Here is a 21,561-nt window from a genome sequence, read left to right as displayed (position 1 = left end):
CTATTTTAAATAAATCTCAACTGAAGCTCATTCGATTTCATGAGATATTCCGTCACCGATGTGGTTATGTTTCATCAAGGAAAAAGCCTGTTCTTCCAGGAGCCCTTTGTCCAGCACTGTATCGTCTTGGGGCCACTCACAGTAACCTGCTTTCCAAAGAGGCCGTCTTGCTCAAGACTTGAAGAGGAGCTCATAACAGTTTAGTATCAGTCCACTGTGTTTTGTCAAGGAAAATATGATAAAAGTAGTAAAGTTCACGGACATCCCTATTAGCTGCTGCCGAAAACCAGACAAACCTCAGTAGACATACATCTGAAAAGGGCTGTTCAAAAGCTCCCGTCTGTGTAATATTCACCTAAAAAACAAGCATTTGCAATGCAACAGGTCTTGCATTATGTCGAGTTAGAGCTATTAATGTTGTAAACTCCTAACCGCACTTTTTTTTTTTTTCCATTTAATGTGACAAGAAAACAGCGCAAAATAAAGAGAAAAAGTAGTCCAGAAAATATGGAGCCTCGTATGTTTCCAGGAGTTTACCGGTACTCTCGAGGAGGGCCAAACACTGGAAAAGGCATGACGTATGCATGCATTCCACAAATGAAAACAAGTGGATTTTAAAAGGCAAGCCCACAAACGAATGAAATTTACTGACGTAACATAGGCTTGGTTAAAATCCCCCTAAAATGAATTAGAAGAGGGACGGAGCACTTTGCGCTCGCCCCTAAAAAAAAAAAAAAAAAAATTTGGGTATGTATATATATTTATTCACTTAAAAAAACAAGTGTTACAGAGACGTTATAGTTAGGATCTGAATGTCTGAAGTGCTGGCAGCCAATCAGAGCTCTGCATTTCCCTGCACAATGTTGTTATTCTATGTGAAGTCATCGGGGAGGAATCGCAGCCCTAGATAAACATATTTGGATTCCCTTAAGTTTCTCAACAGCTACTGAACAGATTTAGACCACATAACAAAAAGCCCAATCTGCTGGGAAAAAAAAAAAATCTAGCTTTCCAACGATTTTTTGACAATCACCCCACCCCCTTTTTCTCAGGCCCCGCTTGATGGATCACCACAAAATGTTCCATGCACAACAAGAATTTCTGCATACTTTTTTGGGGAAACAAAGATATAGGCAAGTCAAAAAACTTTTTTTCTATGGAAACACGGTTTTAACTATATATATGTTACATGTAATGTGTTGTGTATTGTGGTGTGCATGAAGTTCTGACCATAGGTCTCTCCATAGAGCTGAAGTCTTCAGAGACCTAAAACCTCTGCAACTCCACAGCAGACAGAACTGTGCGCTCAAATCATCCGGGCCTTAAAATAGAAAGAAAAAATTATGGATGCATTGACAGGTCTCCTTTGAAGTCTTTTTAAGCATTTTTTTCAGAAATGTGATTTCCCTTATGATTGATCAGGTGTATCCTTAAACAGGAGGTCCACTGCTCCAGAAACTAGGAAACTCTCCATCTCTTTAAACCCTAGGTATGTCATTTCCTCACAGACTGAGTTGTGAACATTTTTCTTCATTTATATAATTAACATTCACCCCACTACTTTGATATACCTCTCTTGCCAGTGTTATTTTTGTTCCCGTTTCAGTTCCTTTGCATACTGTGTGATTCTGGAGAACTAGCTCTGGGCCGAGTTGCAGATTGCTTCTACAGGTGAGCCTGGCATTTTGTGTAGTTCCCCATGAAGCACTCATTGTTGAGGTTCATGCAAATGAATGTGTATCACTGCAGGCAGGTCACTCCCTCCTCGCTACTGCTCCGGTAGGTGCATTTTATTTTCCCTTTCTTGGGCTTTCCTGGGCTTCCCTAAAGGTTTCCTGTCGCTGCTTCCCCGCGGCCCCACCCCCCTTCCTCGGAGCTTCCCACTCCTGTCTCCCGCTGCCCACGCACTCCCATTGGAGGCTTCCCTCCCTCCTCCCAGCTGCCACTCCCTCCCACCTCCCCTCTTATGCCGGCCGCAGTGCGAGGCTAGCAGCGACCTCTGACCCTGCATCACTGCAGGCAGGTCTCTCCCTCCTCGCTACTGCTCCAGTGGGTGCATTTTATCTTCCCTTTCTTGGGCTTTCCTGGGCTTCCCTTGAGGTTTCCTGCCGCTGCTTCCTCCCCGGCCCCTCCCTCGGAGCTTCCTGCTCCTGTCTCCTGCTGCCTCCACCCCCTGCACTCCCATTGGAGGCTTCCCTCCCTCATCCCAGCTGCCACTCCCTCCCACCTCCCCTCTTATGCCTGCCGCAGCGCGAGCCTAGCAGCGACCTCTGACCCTGCATCACTGCAGGCAGGTCGCTCCCTCTTCGCTACTGCTCTGGTAGGTGCATTTTATTTTCCCTTTCTTGGGCTTTCCTGGGCTTCCCTCGAGGTTTCCTGCCGCTGCTTCCCCGCGGCCCCGCCCCCCTCCCTCTGCTTTGGAGCTTTCCGCTCCTGGCTCCTGTCTCCTGCTGCCCCCCGCCCCCGAACTCCCATTGGAGGCTTCCTTTCCTCCTTTCAGCTGCCACTCCCTCCCACCTCCCCTCTTATGGCGGCCGCCGCTCGGGCGTGCCGAAGGTACGCCAAAGGCAAGCCCGTCTGCGCCAAGACCGCGCCCAGCGCCAGACCCCCTGGCCAACACACCCCGCGCCACCGAACACCATTACTCTGCCAACGAACTCCACGCCCTTAATCCAGGACACTCCTCTATCTGCTTCCAGGCCACACCAACGCGCACCAAAGGACCCTTCTCCTGCAAAGCCTGCAATTTTACCTGCAACCGAACCTCCAAATCCAAATCAAAACAGCCAACCGCCTAAGATGCATCCTACTCGACACCCCGCTCCGACCACAAACATTCAATAGAACTCTGGGACCTACTGACCACATACTCACCCGACGTCGCATTCCTCACCGAAACCTGGATGAATTTGGCATCAGAACCAGACGTAGCCATAGCCATACCAGAAAACTACAAGGTCACCAGAAGAGACCGAAACAACAGACCAGGAGGGGGAAATCGACATAGTCTACAAAAACACCATAAGAATCTCCACCAACTCCCACAACACCATCAACTCCGCCGAACACCTCCACTTCAAAATCCACATCAACACCAACAACACACTCAGAGGAACACTGATCTGCAGACCCCCTGGCACCAGACCGCAGGTCTGCGACGACATCGCCGACGCCATCAGCTCCCAAGCCCTCACCTCAACAGACTACATCCTCCTCGGTGACCTGAACTTCCACCTAGAAAATAACAACGATATCAACACCACCAACCTAATCAACAACCTCGCCAACTTCGGTCTCAAGCAACTCGTCACTTCACCCACCCACTCCGCAGGCCACACACTCCACCCCATCTTCTCAGCCAGCAACCATGCCTCCATCAGCCACATCACCGAGCTCAGCTAGACAGACCACCGCTGCATCCACTTCTCCTACCAGAAACCAGTCACTCACCACCACTGCACACAACCCTCCAGACGCAACTGAAGCAAAATATCAACTGATCTCCACTCTCGCCCGGGCACCACCCCCCTGGGACTCCAAACCCCAACACAGCCGCCACCAACCTACACCACTGGATAGAAGGCTGCGCCAACACCCTCGCACCGCTCAAAAAACAAACAAACACCTCCCACCGAATCAAGGCCAGCTGGTTCACACCAGAACTACAGGAATCCAAACGGCTATGTCGCAGAATGGAAAAAACCTGGCACCTTGACCCCACCAACTCCAACCACATCGCCTTCAAGGATGCCCTACGCAAACATCACCAATTGATCCGCACCACCAAAAGGACCCACTTCAAAAAACGCATTGACGCCAACGCTCACAACAGTAAAGAGCTCTTCAGCATCATCAATGAACTCTCCACCCCCAGGACCTGATCCAACGAACCCCCAGCCATCACAAGAATTCTGCAACTCACTGGAAACCCACTTCCGTCGAAAGATAGAAAAAATCCATAATAGCTTCAAACCCCAGACCCACCAGCCAACTACAAACACCCAAGAACCTAACGCTACAAGCGACACCCACCTCCTCCACACCTGGACCCCCATCAATATAGAGGACACCGCCACCACCATGGCCTCCATCCACTCTGGATCACCATCAGACCCCTGCCCACACCATATCTTCAACAAGGCAAATATCATCATCGCCCTCTGCAATACCATCAACAGCTCCTTCGAGTCAGCCACCTTCCCAGAAGGATGGAACCACGCAGAAATCAACGCCCTGCTGAAGAAACCAAAGGCAGACCCAGACCACCCCAAGAACTACCGGCTGATCTACCTCCTCTATTTCCCTGCCAAATTCATTGAAAAAAATTGTGAACAGCCATCTATCCCGGTTCCTGGAAGACAGCAAGGTACTCAACACCTCCCAATCCGGATTCCGCAGAAACCACAGCACCGAGACCGCGCTCATCGCTGCCACAGATGACATTAGGAACATGCTCGACGAAGGAGAAACAGCAGCACTCATCCTCCTGGACCTCTCCGCTGCTTTCGACACAGTATGTCATCACACTCTCCGCACACTCCTCCACAGCGCTGGAATCCGCGACAAGGCACTCAATGGATCTCGTAATTTCTCTCAGGCAGAACCCAGAGAGTCCGCCTCCCACCGTTCCGGTCAGAAGCCTCCAGAATCATCTGTGGTGTCCCCCAAGGATCATCGCTCAGCCCCATCCTCTTCAACATTTACATGGCCCCCCTCACCAACATCGCACGAACCCACCACATCAACAGTTTCCTACGCAGACGACACTCAGCTCATCCTCTCACTCACAAAAGACCCTACAACTGCAAAGAATAACCTCCACAACGGACTTCATGCCATCGCCAGCTGGATGGAATCAAGCCACCTCAGGTTAAACACAGACAAGACAGAAATCCAAATTTTTGGCACCAACCCCTCAGCTTGGAATGACTCCTGGTGGCCCACCTCCCTAGGATCCGCACCCTCACCCACCACCCACGCATGCAACCTGGGCTTCACCCTGGACTCCACACTCAGCAGGTCAACGCCATCTCCTCGTCCTGCTACAACACGCTTCGTATGCTCCGCAAAATCTTCAAATGGATTCCAGTCGAAACCAGGAAAACGGTCACCCACTCCCTGGTCAACAGCCGATTGGACTACGGAAACGCCCTATATGCAGGAATATCAACCAAACTTCTAACAAAGCTGCAAAGAATCCAGAACGCATCCGCCAGCCTCATCCTGGATGTCGCAACCACATTTCCCCCCACCTCAGAGACCTACACTGGCTACCAGTATCAAAGAGGGTCACCTTCAAACTTCTTATCCACGCACACAAGGCCCTCTACGACACAGGCCCTGCCTACCTCAACGACAGACTCACCTTCCACACCCCCAACCGCAATCTTCACTCCGCCAGCCTCGCCCTCGCCTCCGTCCCCCGCACCATTGCCGGAGGAAGATCCTTCTCTCACCTAGCTGCCAGGACTGGAACTTCCTACCGCCCCACCTTCGCCAGACCCAAGACCTCTTGACATTCAGGAAACACCTCAAGACATGGCTCTACGACCAGTAGCTATCCCCCCCCCCCCCCCCCCAGCGCCTTGAGACCCTAATGGGTGACTAGTGCGCTCTATAAATCCTTGATCGATTGATAGGGTGTGTGATGTTTTGGGTTGTTAGTTTTGGGTAGAAACTTAATTGCCATTTTTTCATGGATTTCTTTAGATGCCCTGCTAGGTCTAATAAAGGAAAGCAGAATGCAATTATTTTTTTTTTTTTTCTGTGCAATGTGTTTTTCCTATTCTCGTGGCACACATTCCCACCTCTTACTATGAGACTATGTACTGCAACAGGGAGTTATGGTAGAGGATTTGGTGGTATGCAAGCACAGAACACCTGAAAAGAGTGGAAATAGTTTTCTTTGTAGGCTTTTGGCTGTCCCACAATCTTCATCCACTTTTATGTGGCATTCAGAAGTGGGGGCTAGCTACATGGAAAAAGTAATTAAATTAAGTCCTTTGTTTCTATGCTTGAGTGGTTGGGGGCCCCTGGAAATGAGCCTCATAAGGGATAGGATTCAAAGTCTAACATACTGCTAGAGAAAGAAAGGTAGGAGAGCCTGCATCCGCTTTCTGAGGAAACGCGATACAAGTTCTAAGCTTGCTTCACTAGACAATAACAGTAGGCTAGTCAATATACTCTAGTGTGTAGTACAGTGTCTTAAGAGAAAACAGATGGTTATGAGGTAAAACACTAGATTCAGAATCTAGCACAATTTGGTGGCAGGCTCTGAGCTTGGCCAAACCTCAAGCTTTAGCAAAGAAAATAAGTCTTGCCTTTCAGTGATTGTTACACAACCTTTTGGCTTTGCCAATTTTTTTTTGATCGAAGTGAAACAGCATTTGCTAACAGCTTGCAGAGTGGGTGGAAGTCAATGTTGCGGCTGGAGCAACATGGAGGTCCAGGATCTGCAACAGAGAAGCTTCTGGGGGTGGAGGGATGGGAAGGTTTTCAAAAGTAAAATAATATAAATACCAGTTGGTGTAAGCAACAGAGAAGCTTGGGAAATGGGGAGGAGCGGGGGTAATGTGGAGAGCATTGGAGGGAGCAGATACATGAGGGAAAAAATGCACATGGAGGAGAAAGCGTGGAAGGGAACTAGCACAAATGCCAGAAAAAGTGGTGAAAGCAACAGCGTGGAGCAAAACTAGGAGTTAGACAACAATAAAAAAAAATATGCTTTTACGAAGTGCTGCAAGCAGAAGGAAAAAAAAAATAGGCTGCAGCAGAAGAACACTCCCAAAAAAATGAAACAGTACTTGGTCCATGCTCCAGAGACGAGAAAACACAAACCGAACGTGCAGCCAAAGTGAAGCCAGCACACTCTGGCCAAACAGGAGCCAGTATGCAAGACCGGCCAAGAAGCCAATGAATTGTAAGCAATGGGCGGTCACCAAGCCCTGTGTGTTCACAAAACGTGTCACAAGCAACAGCACAGTTGTAGTCTCAGGCAAGGCCTAACAAGTGTATTTGCTTAATACAGAGCTGACCAACAATCACAGCAGTTGAAAAGGGCCCATAAAAAGCGTGAAGTGATCCAACACAATACAATTCACTTTCCATCAAGTGAGGAAAGGTATAGGGAGAGTAACCGCTTCATTTGTTTAAAGCATGTCCTCACTAAGAAATTTCCGATTAAATCTCGGTAACCTTCTATGTGTGAAACTATACTTTTAATATGAAAATACTTACAAAAAGTTAACCAACATATAAATTAAAGTTCATTCTACTTTGCACTTAAGGAGAAATTTCTACTCTTGCTCCACACAATTCTTCTTTTTTTTTTAAATTGCCATTAGTCCCAAGGTGAAGAATCTGAACTTTGAAGATATTGTAAGCACAAGCTAACTACTTAGAACCAACATCTCTACTGATCTAGTCCAACATCACACCACAAAAGAGTTGTGTTCACCAGACTCTTCAAAAGCAAGTTTCTAAGTAATTAATGGTGCCAAAGCTTCTGAGTTTAACATGCTAATGTGTGCAGTTTTATCACATTATATTGAGGCACATGGGAGGCAACTTAAAAATACATGTCCAACTTTTAAAAACAAATACAGTGAACACTGCCCTATGCGATGTATTAACAAGCACTGGCAAAGCCAATAAGTCTTGTGTTTTTGCCATGTTCTGCACCAGTGCGGCTGCTGTTTAGCATGGCTAACAGTTAGTGGCAGAGAGTGTCGGAGTGCAGTTAGGGGGGGGGGGGGGGAGGGGGAGTTGTGTCAGAGTGGATTTGCTTGAGTACAGTGTCGCAGAGTGGAGTGGGGGAGTAGAGTGTCAGAGTTGAGTAGAGTTCAGGAGTTCAATGGCAGAAAGTGTCAGAGTGGAGAGTGGTGGGATAGGGCGCAGTGGGTTGGAGTGGATTAAGGAAGTGGACTGGATTAGAGCAGAGTGGGGTGAATTTCAATGGGGTGGGATGGATTGAATTGGGAGTAATAGACAGACCCTCCAGGATGTCGCAATTTACACACAAAAAGAAAAATATATACATAAGTTAATAGATAAAAATAAAACTGCAAAATCAGCAGTTTTCTAAAAAGCCACGGCTCTTTTAGAAAACTGCCTGTGAAATCTGAGAATGCGACCCTCCTTTTATTGGTCCAGTGGCTCGCCAGTGGGCCAATAGAAAGCGTTTCTTGCATTCTTTGGAGGCTGTGACTACACCCACCTGTAAATTCCCCTGGGCCCGCCGCATGCCCCATGGACGTCGAGCCTAAAACTCTGTAAAATTAAATGACACCGGGAGCATTAACTTATCAAGTTTTGGGCCCATTCGGCACACCCAGTGCCATTTAATTCTTAATAAGTAGAGTCAGCCACCCAAAGGGCACACTGCGGGCCCAGGAGGAATGTAAAATAAATGCCCCTGGGCTGCTGGGTGTCCCATGGGCGGCAGGCCCTAAACATTAATAAATAAACGCCTGTGGGCCCGCCGCGTACCCTGTGTGAAACGGGCCCAAAACTAGAAACAAATTAATGCCCCCACGGCCGGTCACTCATAGGGGACCTGGGACATTAACTTTTATCAAGTTTTGGGCCTGTTGCTCACTGGGTACTTGGCAGGCCCAGGGGTATTCTTTTTTTTTTTTTTTTTATGTTTAGGGCCCGCCACCCATGGGGCACGTGGCGGGCCTAGGGGCCATTTATTTTACATGTCCCTAATGCAGCAGGCCCAAAATTTGATACTAATCAATGTTCCCAGGGCCCGTCGCCCACAGGGCATCTGGGTGTATTAACTTTTATTACGTTTTGGACCCATCGGCCATGGGACACGAGGTGTTCCCAAAGGGGGCCTTTATTTTACATGTCCCCTGGGCCCACTGCGTGTCCTGTGGGTAGCGGGCCTTAAACATATTAAAAAATAAATGCCCCCTGTGCCTGCTACATGTCCTGTGGGCGGCGGGCCCAAATTTGATATAAATTAATGCCCCCAGGACCCACCACCCATGGGACATCTGGGGGGCTTTAACTTTTATCAAGTTTTGGGCCCGCCGCTGTCCCAGTGGACATTCATTTTTTTAAATGTTTAGGATCCACAGCATGGCAGCAGGCGCAAGGGGCATTCATTTAAAAAAAAATGTTTAGGACTACTACCCACGGGCACACTTTTGAATCGGCTCGCTTATGTCAACTATTTTACTCAAAGGTATCAGCAATCGTACAATTATGAATGTAACAGGGTTGGTATGCAAGGCGGTAACAAAACGGCCCCAAGGAGGGACAAACAAAGCATTTACCAATGCTAACAAAGGATTTTTGAAAGGCAAGCCCAGAAACGAGTGATAGTGATGGGTGTGGTTAGAAGCCCACAGATAGACTACAAAAGGTAGAAATGCTTGTGTGCTCAACCTAAAAAGAAATATCCCAATCATGCCGGGAGCAGCAGACGGGTACTGATAATTTTGAATCAATCAGTGCATGGTCCGTGTTCCACAGACAGGAACGGAAATGATGCTAGGCCTGCAGTGACAAATTACGAGGCTGTATAGACGATTGCCACGCAAACCAACAAGTGGTAAGCAACGGGTAGGCTGTAAACCCACTGTAAGATTACAATAGTCTTGAAGAGTCAGCGCATGCTTTGTCTAGCCGAGACCTAAATAGGAAGGCTTAGACCAGCCAAAAGGTTTACTTTGTCATTTTGAAATGGAAGTTTAAAACTGCACACTGGCTGAATTGGCAGGCCTGAGACAGGTTCAGAAGGCCACCTAAGAGGGTGCCACAATCACTGCCGCAAGCCCACCAGTCACATTCAATTGAAATGCCCTGAGTACATGTATCTCAACTTGAATGGGTACTTAAAAGTAAATAAAATGTGTCAATTGGGTGTAAGCCAATTTAACCATGTGTTCGGTAATGAGCACAAGCATGCAGCCCTAAAAGCCAAAACTAATTCAGAAAACAGGAGAGGTGTAGGCAAAAAGTCTGGGAGTGACCCTGCAAAACACCCAGGTCCAACATGAGGCATCACTGGAAATAGTTAGGTGCACGGGCTCCTCGTCTAACCCCCTGGCAGAGTTTTCTTTTTATAACAAATAAAAAAAATAAAAAAGGGAGCACCACTGGTTTGGGCAAAATCTCCCCTTCCTAATGGTGGCCCTCAAAGGATTTCTGTTTATGGACCTCAGCTGGCCTTGCGATCCACTTAGACCATTTAGACATACTGTTTATATTTTGGAGGTGCAGACCCTTGGGATGCAGAGTATAGTTTGAACCTATTTACTTTCCAGCAGTGGCCAATCGGTCCCCAACCCCTCCACTATCTGGTCCATCCAAGGAAGGGAAAAAAACGGACACCAAGAGAATGGTGGCTAATGTTTTTGGAAAGTGCAGAAAGCAGTGGTTATGTCCCTTCACAAGAACAACCTATGCAGTCAAGTAAATATAGGAGGAAACCATAATTCAAAGTGCATACAAGCGCCCGCCACAGCATAACAAGGTTGCCATCACGGCAATCCCCTAAAAAGCTTCCAGGCTGCAGTTTCCCTTTCACTGGAGTTGCTGTCAATACTGCAATTTGTTTGCAGAATGACTACCTCCAACTTTTTGTGATGGACCTATTCCTTTAGGAAAATCAAGCAGCATGCCCAATTTTTGAGATTTTACATTGCTCATACGCACCTCATCAGTGCAGTCTTAGCTCTCATTTTTGGAAAAAACTTCCTTCCTATCTGTAATGAGCGTGTCCAATTTTTTAAACTGTAAGTGCTCTCTACAATTCATGGTGACAGCACTTCCCCTATCACAGTTTTGGCTGAGCTGAGAAGTGTATAAGCCCATCTGCATACTTGATTATACAGGCCTTGAAAAATCATAAATATTTGATCAGAGCTGTAAGTCTAATGACTTGAATGGTGCATGAGTGGAGTTGATAAAATGGACTCAATACTTCTCCCATATGAGAATTGACAAATACACTTGGTACAAGTAGCTGGCTATCCACCAAAACCATCTGGAAGTGTTCCTAAGGGTAAGCTATGGCAGCGCAGTGCTTGTAAAGATGAGGTGGTATACAACAGACAAATACTAATAGCAAGAAAACCACAAAAGCTTGTGGATAATGCACCCTTATGCAATACAAAATATATTCTGTGTAGAAAACGACTGTTTCCCTCTTAAAACTGTATGACTTTCTTTCCATTTTCCTCATTAACTGGACACTAAATGACTACTTTTAGCCTCTTTTCCACTAATAATTGATTGCATCGAGCTACTCCCCAATAAAATCAACATACAATAGATATATATATAATAACTTAAGACCATACTCAGGGGTTAAGCCCATTATCTGCAGTTTACCCCAAGTATCTATAATTAGAAGGACGAAGTCAGTGAGGCTCAATTTGACAAAAAATAGTGCAATTGGGGAAACCAAAAGAGGACAAAGCTTTATTTTGTAAGGTGCACATTGCCAGTGCAGGGGTAGTAACAGCTTCAGTGGTGACCAGCCGAACCTGTCAACTGGTGTACTTAGGTTGCTTGTTTGCTTCTTCTCCATACCAGTTTTAAATTTTGACTTGTACACCAAAAGACTTCTCAGAAAGGGCAAGGTGCTTCGCTTGTACATGGATGATAAAATATTTAGGCAATGACATGGCGACAGTTATCTTCCTCACATGATGAATTGTTCATCAACATAACTGTAAATGCCAATATGCCAGCGACTCATTTTATGGTGGGCTCAGAGGTTGCTCTGTCTTAAAAGGAGACACACCGTGAGCCTTGGAAATTGTTGTCATTTGGCTTCTCAACTGTTATGTCTAGAGTGACTAGGTCAGTTTGTTATAAACTACGTGGCCATGTATGATAGAACTGCATGATCTTGGGAATCGGTTCCATAGTGCCCATCGGTGGCACTATCAGTAATAGTGAGTGACATATCCACGTCAGGCTCAATACATGCCACATGCCTACGAAACGTCTGCATTTGCTGGCAAAATTATTTTTTCGCGTTTCTGGAAAAGAAAAAAAAGAAAATACTCAATTTTTGCTGGGTCAATCGCCTGTGTAAAACTTGTATACGATGTATGTTCTTACATGCAAATTGAAGTAAGACACTGAAGAGCTGTACAGTGTCAAAATAGTATTTGCTTTGAAGTAGGAACGGGCGCACCTAAATGCATAGTAAAAGGAAAACTACAAATGATGCTGGTAAAACGGTATGCGCTGTGAAAGAAAACTACACTGGCAATACCTTTAAGCCAAGGACCTACTCATCAGGTATATCACAAACAGGTGTTCTCGATTGTAATCAGATATCACCATTCATTTTTGGTACAGACATAAACATGGCTTGGAATTATTACAAATATTACTTACAATTCTAAATAAAGGCACAAGTTAGTTTCTTTTTTGTTGCATACAAACACAAGGAACTGAATTAAAGAAGTTGCCTGGAAAAGGGGCAAGGATCATTCACAGATGTTAATCTTAGTGCGGAGTTAATGTAAATAAAAGACAAACAACCCACATTATTTCCCGGCCTTGAACTAATGTAATTACTAAAGGGAATGGCAGGGGCATTCGCAACGTTAACAGTAATAAACAATAGCTCATCTCTTTAACCCAGGACTAACTACGCTTTAAAGGAGAGGCTAGCAAGTTTGGATAACTACACTTCCAACACTAAGTCGAAAGTGATGTAGAGTAAAACGGAGATGTGTTCAACTAGAGGAGGGAGTACAGTAATGAGAGAAGATCTAAAGAACGTCAATCCGATAGAAGCAAGGCAGAAGTGCTATGCACACGAGATTCCTCGCTATATCCATACAGCCCTGGTCCGGTTTCTTCCAGTCCCTCCTTCTCTGGCACTAGTTGGAACTGGCACCCCAAGCTTTACTCGCATCGGGGCCACTATTTTTGGGTTAGGTTTTGAGGTTGCGATCCGAATTACGATTTCGCCCTCTTGCCTCCTGAAGAATAATTTCAATCTACTGCCTCTAGTTTGTATTTACGGGTCAAATCCAGCCCAATCCGATTTTACTCAAACAACCAACTAACCCCCAAATCTCACACCTCAACATCTCTGCAAACCCCATTTCTTTTTAGTAACATATTCTTCCAACCGAAACCCCTATATTTCCTTGTTCCCATTCGTCCCCCTGCAGCGGTTCTACTCAGCAGTTAGCAGTACACATGTCATATTAGTGCACTAACCCGCTATTCTACATGTCCTGTGCACACCCTTCACTGCCCCGTCACACATCTCCCTCGCCTCACCTGGCAGACACGACCGTGTCCTTCCAGCTGCCCCTCGCGTTGCCCGTTTGTCTCCTGCACCGCGCGCCCCTCTCCAGATCTCACCCGCCTCTATCAGCCATAGCTGGACTCTCAGGGACGGACAGCGCGGGACTTCAGAGAGAGTTAACAGAAGGTCAGCCAATTAAAGCCTCCCTCGGCTTCAGATAATAGAAACTCAAGTGCAGGAAAGCACCCAGTGCGCACCCTCTACTCGCAGACCTTTGCCAGCCAATCAAAAAGAAGAAGAAATCGACGGGGTGGGATCAGGAAGTGTCTGCGATCTGTTCATTGGGATTATAAATGTGCGCAACCGAGTCCGTATTCTAGTACGATACATATCAACCGTTTCGTGATCAATAAGGACATATCGTTATTGCTATGAAGTTTCAACATAAAAGCACGTAATGTGATTTAGAAAAAAACGCAAAAATCCATGAACATGCTTATAGTTCCTCATTGACACCTCCCCTAAGATGGCTGCTAAATTTGTCATAGAAGTCTACCTTTTGGAGCGCGTCCCTAATAAGTAGGCCATCTTGAAACGGCTTCTGTCTTCGACTTCTACTTAACCCCTTTGCTGCCAGGCCTTTTCCCCTCCTGTGCCGAGCCCTTTATTTTGGCTATTTGGGGCAGTTCGTGCTTAGGCACTCAACTTTTTCTCCACATAAGCTACCCATGCCAAATTTGCGTCCTTTTTTTACCAACATCCTAGGGATTCTAGAGGTACCCAGACCTTGTGGGTTCCCCTGAATGAGACCAAGAAATCAGCCAAAATACTGCGAAAATTTCTTTTTTTTCAAAAAATGGGGAAAAGGGCTGCAGAAGAAGGCTCGTGTTATTTCCCCTGTAAATGGCATCAACAAAGAGTTTGTGGTGGTAAAATCACCATCTTCCCAGCTTTCAGGAACAGGCAGACTTGAATTAGAAAACCCAATTTTTCAACACAATTATTACATTTTACGGGGACATACATAATTTTTGCTATTTTTTGTGCTTTCAGCCTCCTTCCAGTTAGTGACAGAAATTGGTGAGAAACCAATGCTGGAGCCCAGAAAGCAAAACATTTCTGAAAAGAAGACAACATTCTGAATTCAGCAAGGGGTCATTTGTGTAGATCCTACAAGTGTTTCCTACAGAAAGAACAGCTGAAATAAAAAGGATATTGAAATTGAGGTGAAAAAAACAGCAATGTTTCTCCACGTTTTACTCTGTAATATTTTCCTGCGATGTCAGATGTTTGAAAGCAATATACAGTTACGTCAGCTGGACTCTTCTGGTTGTGGGGATATATAGGGCTTGTAGGTTCATCAAGAACCCTAGGTACCCAGAGCCAATAAATGAGCTGCACCTTGCAATGGGTTTTCATTCTATACCGGATATACAGCAATTTATTTGCTGACATATAAAAAGTGAAAAATAGGTATCAAGAAAACCTTTGTATTTCCAAAATGACCACTAGATAAGGTGTTGGGAAGCAGTGGTTATTTGCACATCTCTGAATTCCGGGGTGCCCATGCTAGCATGTGAATTACAGGGCATTTTTCAAATAGACGTCTTTTTTACACACTGTCTTACATTTGGAAGGAAAAAATGTAGAGAAAGACATGGTTCAATAACACTTGTTTTGCTATTCTGTGTTCCCCCAAGTCTCCCGATAAAAATGGTACCTCACTTGCGTGGGTAGGCCTAGCGCCCCCACAGGAAATGCCCCAAAACACAACGTGGACACATCACATTTTCACAAAGAAAACAGAGCTGTTTTTTGCAAAGTGCCCAGATGTGGATTTTGGCCTCTAGCTTAGCCGGCACCTAGGGAAACCTAGCAAACCTGCGCAGTTTTGAAAACTAGACACCTAGGGGAAACCGAGATGGGGTGACTTGTGGGGTTCTGACCAGGTTCTGTTACCCAGAATCCTTTGCAAACCTCAAAATTTGGCCAAAGAAACACTTTTTCCTCTCATTTTGGTGACAGAAAGTTCTGGAATCAGAGAGGAGCCACAAATTTCCTTCCAACCAGCGTTCCCCCAAGTCTCCCAATAAAAATGGTACCTCACATGCGGGGGTAGGCCTAGCACCCGCGGCAGGAAATGCCCCAAAACACAACGTGGACACATCTCATTTTCACAAACAAAACAGAGCTGTTTTTTGCAAAGTGCATAGCTGTGGATTTTGGCCTCTAGCTCAGCTGGCACCTAGGGAAACCTAGCAAACCTGCGCAGTTTTGAAAACTACACATCTAGGGGAATCCAAGATGGGGTGACTTGTGGGGCTCTGACCAGGTTCTGTTACCCAGAGTGCTTTGCAAACCTCAAAATTTGGCCAAAAAAACACTTTTTCCTCTCATTTCGGTGACAGAAAGTTCTGGAATCAGAGAAGAGCCACAAATTTCCTTCCAATCAGCGTTCCCCCAAGTCTCCTGATAAAAATGGTACCTCACTTGTGCCTAACGCCTGCAACAGGAAATGCCCCAAAACACAACGTGGACAGATCACATTTTCACAAAGAAAACAGAGCTGCCCATCTGTGGATTTTTGCCTCTAGCTCAGCCGGCACCTAGGGAAAAATAGCAAACCTGTGCAGTTTTGAAAACTAGACACCTAGGGGAATCCAAGATGGGGTGACTTGTGGAGCTCTGACCAGGTTCTGTTACCCAGAGTCCTTTGCGAACCTCAAAATTTGGCCAAAAAAACACTGTTTCCTCTCATTTCGGTGACAGAAAGTTCTGGAATCAGAGAGAAGCCACAAATTTCCTTCCACCCAGCGTTCCCCCAATTCTCCCGATAAAAATGGTACCTCACTTGTGTGGGTAGGCCTACTGCCCCCGAAAGGAAATGCCCTAAAACACTATCTGGACACATCAAAATTATCAAATACAAAACTACCTGTTTTTGCTGGGGGGGACCTGCATTTTTGGTCATGGGCTCAGGAGCCATCTAGGGAAACCTACCAAACCCAGACGTTTCTGAAAACTAGACACCCGAGGGAGTCCAGGGAGGTGTGAATTGCGTGGATCCCCCAATGTTTTCTTACCCAGAATCCTCAGCAAACCTCAAATTTAGCAAAAAAATCAAAATGTTCCCACATTTCTGTGTGGGATCACCGCACTGGGACTCTGGGAAGGAAATTCCTTTCCTTCCCTTTGAAGCCTCTCAGATCCCCATCACATGATCAAAAGAGAAATGCTGAGCATTTCTCTTCCGATCGTGCTGGAGCTTCCAGCGCGATGGGGAAGGGGCATGTGATGTGGTCAGCGCGCGAATGCACGCTGACATCATCAGACGTCACTGGGAGGGTCAGGAGGGTCGGGGTGGAAGGGGAAGGGTCCATCCCTGCCTGGGGGGGGTGGGAGGGAAGACCACGAGGGAGCGCTAGCGCTCCCTCCGAGCTCCATGCCGAGGACGTAATGGTTACATCCTTGGCACAGGACCACTGTGCCGGTGGACATGACCTTTACGTCCCCAGCACAGAAGGGGTTGAATGACTATAATGCTACAACAGAAGAAACTAAATTTGCAAACCTATATTGATTTAAAATTGAAACATGCTCAATTTTTTGCGTACGAGCTGCTAGTTATTTGAATGATAGAAATTACTTAGGAAAGTCAGTTTCTTTAATAAGTGATCTTAATAATGGCAGGGCGTTAACAAAATTTAGCAACTTTTTTTGAAATACTACATATCCCATGAACCCATGTATAACAAATAACCAACCATAGAGACAAGCCCTATAAAACCTGAGTATAACAACACAATTCCTCCTTCTTTGCGAATCCGGAAGTCCAACAAGAAAACAGAACCTTAGAGTCCAGACCACCTTCTTGAACCAAGAGGCAGGTCCAACCCATCGATGGTCTGGGCATAGCAGGAAAATCCCACGAAGAAGATCCAAGAGGCACTTGAGGGTAGAAAATCATTTGTCCACTTGACCTAAGAACAAACAATGCAGAAAAAAGGCAAGCCATAAACACTGTCTTCAATAATAAGATGATCATCTTTGTAATACGTAACATCATTCTATACGGGGGGAAACAGACAACATCATAACCGTAGAATTATAATACACAATGCAATCATTAGAATCAATGAAAATAGGTCACTGGGAGGAATAATCCTCACCTCCGTGTCCTTAATAGAATTGAAAATTCTAGACACAAAAGCTAGAAAATGTTTCATTCTATGTCAGGACCGGAGGCTCCGATTATGCTAGTTTAAAGTCATGCCATAACAATTGAAGATATGTCTAAAATAGGTTTATAATAAAATCTTTTAAAAGTAGAATCAGAAGACCAATCTGCAGCACCTAATATATCCTCTAAACGAAAAGCTAGAGAAAAAGACTTTGACGCCATAGCTCCTTTGGTCAAATGAGCCCCAAATTTTGACACATCAATACCCGCTTCTGACAGAAGCCATGGCATCCATCTGCCTAAAGTCGCTGAAGATACTGGGTGAAATGGTTTAAGGAGGGATATTAAAAGTTGACCCAACATATCGGAACGAAATTCGTCTGTACTAACCTCATAATCCTTCAGACATTGCACCAGACAAAGCTTGGTGTTATCCAGAAAGGCGGTATAAGATACTAACCTGGTATTACACTTTGTTCTTAGGGAGATAACAAAAGTACCCCTTCGGGAGAAAAATATCTTCTTGCCAAATCTAAGGCCTTGACGTCTGATACTCGCTTAGATGAGATAAGGCAGAGTAGCATAGTGAGTTTAGCAGCTAGCTGTGCAAGCGCGCCTGGTCCTTAGTAAGTAAACTTACAAGGGGTTGCGTATAGGCCGATGAACCTTTTGGATCGCATGGAATATCCTAATTATGTAGTGACTAATGGCATCAATAATCAGCGTAACCAATTAATAACATTTAAAATCAATACAACTAAAACCATCAATTCATTAATAATCACAACTCGGTAAAACGTTTAACAAATTTTATTTCCCTATTAGTCACAATACTAAGTCATCAAGTTAAATAACACTTTATTTAATTCCACACATAATTAGTTCATTAGTCATCATCAATATCATAAACTAATCAGATTTTGAGAAAACATATGCTTGAATGCGTCAACATAAGCCAATAAAAATTCAAACAATGGCATTGATAGCAGAGTTCAGCAAAACAGTCCCTCAGTCACTTATCACTGTCAAACGTCACCCATAGGAAGCCTACCTAACCCAGATTAGCATTGGCATGTGGGGCTTCATGCTAAAACAATTTGGAAAACGTGAATTTGGAAAACCATCTAGCTAGAAGGAAAACTATGTAACAGCGCAGTTGGTACCTAGAAGAAAAGGCACAAGTTAATCAGTCACATTGTCACAGCTACCTATCCATGGAATGGATCAGCAACAAAGTCAGTCTTCGTCTTCAGATCATCAATTAATCAGCAACGCATCAGGCTCTCAAGAGTATGAGCCCAACGACAGAATCTCGAACCGCGTCTCCTGACGTCATCAATTCTCCTCTCGCATCTGACGCAACTGAGAGTTTTAGCCCCTTGTCATGACTTTTTATTAGGGTCTTCCAGTCCATCCCCCTAATTCCCAATTGGTCAGTCAGTCAGCAGATATGACTCTAACCTATAATATTAATTTTTCAAATCTATGAGTTCTAATTTTTCTTCTTTCACAGTACACGGATTGGTCCACTGAACGATGTCCTCATCATCCGGCTCTTAAGGTATCAAAAATGTTGCATGTTCCTCTTCAGTCAGTGCTCTCATTGTTCAAGTCCTGGGAAAGAACATTTAGGGGGTCATTCTGAGCTTGGCGGGCGGCGGGAGTCCAGAATGCCCATGGATGCACCGCCAGCCTGTTGGCGGTGCATCCGCGGTCGTTGGCCCTGGCGGTAGTCTACCGCCAGGGTCAGAACGACCCCCTTAGTCTACTCTACACATAATTGTATCAATTTGACTTCATCATCTCCTGTCTGTCGTTACAGTGCAGAAAATTCTAGCTAAGCAACTTTAACATCGGGTGGCTCAAGGTCAGGTCAGGCACCAGCTTCTCTGCAGTGCATTAGAATTTCAGCTCCTTGTGTGAGGCCTGGAAAGGACTAGGCCATAACCTCAGCTAGGTTAATTCTACAAATTAATGCAAAACATAGGTTATACATCTTAATATGACACATTACTACATTATTCTTTCACATTTTAATTGTTTCACACATTTTTAGTTATTTTAGTACAACTTCGTATAAGTGGCTGCCACTCCCCGTGGTCACAATTTCAAAGGTGCACTTTATTTTCTCTACAATTCGTTTCTCTATGAACTTTTCATTAATCAAAACACGTAAACATTCATTAATAATTCCTAATTAGCATATTAGCGTCAGCAGTTGTTTCCTGCACAAATATTTATTGGAGTGCCATGGATCTAAAATTCTGAGTACGACATCAATGTCCCAAAGTTCTGAATATCTGGGAAGGGGAGGATTCAACACATCCTAATACCTCATACCAACTTACAAACAATGGGCAGTTGCCCTACAGGTTTCCCTTCAATAAAGACATGTCCGGCCGAGATAGCTGACCGGAAATTGTTGATAGAACTACAAGCCATCGCAGACGCTGCTAGGGAAGAAAGAAAATTCAATATCATGGTGCAATCGGTGTTAAAGGGAACTGCACCCCATGAGTTGCACCAGCTACACCAGCGCCTCCAAGCGGAGTAATATTGTTTGTAGGTACTAGGAGCCCAGGACTGTTTAATGAATACTTGAGCTTCTCTCGAAAAGCCTGGGAGATTCCAACTTTGCCTGAAAGGCTCCAAGCCACTAGAGACAGTTGCCCTGTTTGACTCAATGGATGTGGTAACCCCGCTGGGTCCAGAAGGAGATTCCAGCACCAGGGCAAGAGACCGGGAGGAGCTCAAGCTAGTTCCTGAATGACCAGAAACCAGGGTTGAGCCCTCCAAAATGGGGAGATCAGAACCACCTCTGCCTCCTGTCTCCGCAACTGTGCTAGAACCCTGGGAATCATCTCAAAGGGAGGAAAGGCAAAGGAAAGGAATGGACTCTAATCCTGGAGGAAAGCATTCATCGCCCTCGCTCCCAGGCGCTAGCTGAAATAAGTCGGAAGTTGTGTTTCAACCGAGAGGCGAAAAGCTCGACATTGCAAGGTCCCCATTTCCGCATGATGGCTCTGAAGATCCGTGGGTGGAGTCCCCAATTGCTGGCATACTTCAAATGGTGAGAATGCCAATCCGCTACCACATTCCATTGAGCCGGCAGACATACCACCGTTACTGAGATGTGGTTCGGGAGTCAAAAATGCCAGAAATCCTTGGCAATTTCCATCAGCAATTTGGATCGCGTCCCTCCCAGCTTGTTCACTTAGCGAACTGCTGAAATATTGTCCATACGGAGGAGGATGCAGCATTTCGCCGTGCCAGCTGTAAAACTGCAAATTGCAAAGGAGCCCGCTAAGAGTTCCAGGCAATTGATATGAAGAGACAACTCTCTCTGGGACCAGCAACCCCCCCATGGAGATCTGACTGCAACGGGCACCCTAACCCCACAGGCTGGCATCTGCCTCTATGACCATGTCAGAAGAGGAGTGAAATATGGCCCTGATGTTCCATGCTTCCATATGGGCTAGCCACCAGGAGATCTCTGTTCTTGGGTCCTCTGACAGGGGAATTAGTTGCGAATACTACATGTTCAGATGCATAATCTTCAAAACGTTGGAGGACTCTGTAATGTAGAGGGCCCGGGACAATCGCCTGAATGGAGGAGGCCAAAAGCCTCACCAGGCAGACTAGAGATCTCAATGATATATTCCTCTTGGATAAGGCTAATCTCAACTCTCTTGTGATGTTCTTTACCTTCAAGGAAGGGAGAACTAATTGGGCCGACTGGGATTTCACTAGGAACCCCAGCAATTCTATAGATTGTGTAGGAATCAGGATAGCTTTTTGGACGTTGATGACAAAGCCTAATTCATGAAGAAGAGAGATCGTCCATTCTAGCTCGAGATTTGATGTCTGAGGGGATTGGGACAAATTGATTATGTTGTCCAGGTATATGATCCGCCTAACTTCCCTGGATCTTAGGGATTCCACAACCGGTTTAATCAGCTTTGTGAAGCACCACAGAGGTGAAGACAGGCCAAACGGAAGAACTCGTGAGATTTGCCTTCTCATAGAAATTGAAGGAAGCATCTGTGGGGTGGAAAGATGGGAATGGAAAGTTAGGCGTCCTGCAAATCTAAACGTATCATCCAATCTCACACCTAAAGAATGTCTCATAACAAATTGATCACTTCCA

General features: G+C 45.5%; 1 protein-coding gene across 3 annotated transcripts in view; it reads right to left on the bottom strand.

Annotated features, from left to right (window-relative positions):
- The window catches only part of PDP2 (pyruvate dehydrogenase phosphatase catalytic subunit 2), a 36,905-nt gene extending 23,400 nt beyond the window's left edge, over positions 1-13,505 (bottom strand). For 2 of the 3 annotated variants that reach the window (XM_069217202.1, XM_069217201.1), the window contains exon 1: positions 13,267-13,505. The gene's annotated coding sequence lies outside the window, so the exon portion shown is untranslated. Of the gene's footprint in view, positions 1-11,414; positions 12,003-13,266 lie in introns of those variants that run through there. The other variant, XR_011199892.1, reaches the window with a different exon arrangement.
- Between the last annotated feature and the right edge of the window lie 8,056 nt (positions 13,506-21,561).

The sequence above is a fragment of the Pleurodeles waltl genome, chromosome 12 (assembly GCF_031143425.1).
Source record: "Pleurodeles waltl isolate 20211129_DDA chromosome 12, aPleWal1.hap1.20221129, whole genome shotgun sequence".
Lineage (NCBI taxonomy): Eukaryota > Metazoa > Chordata > Amphibia > Caudata > Salamandridae > Pleurodeles > Pleurodeles waltl.
This window is presented reverse-complemented; position numbering and strand designations above follow the sequence as displayed.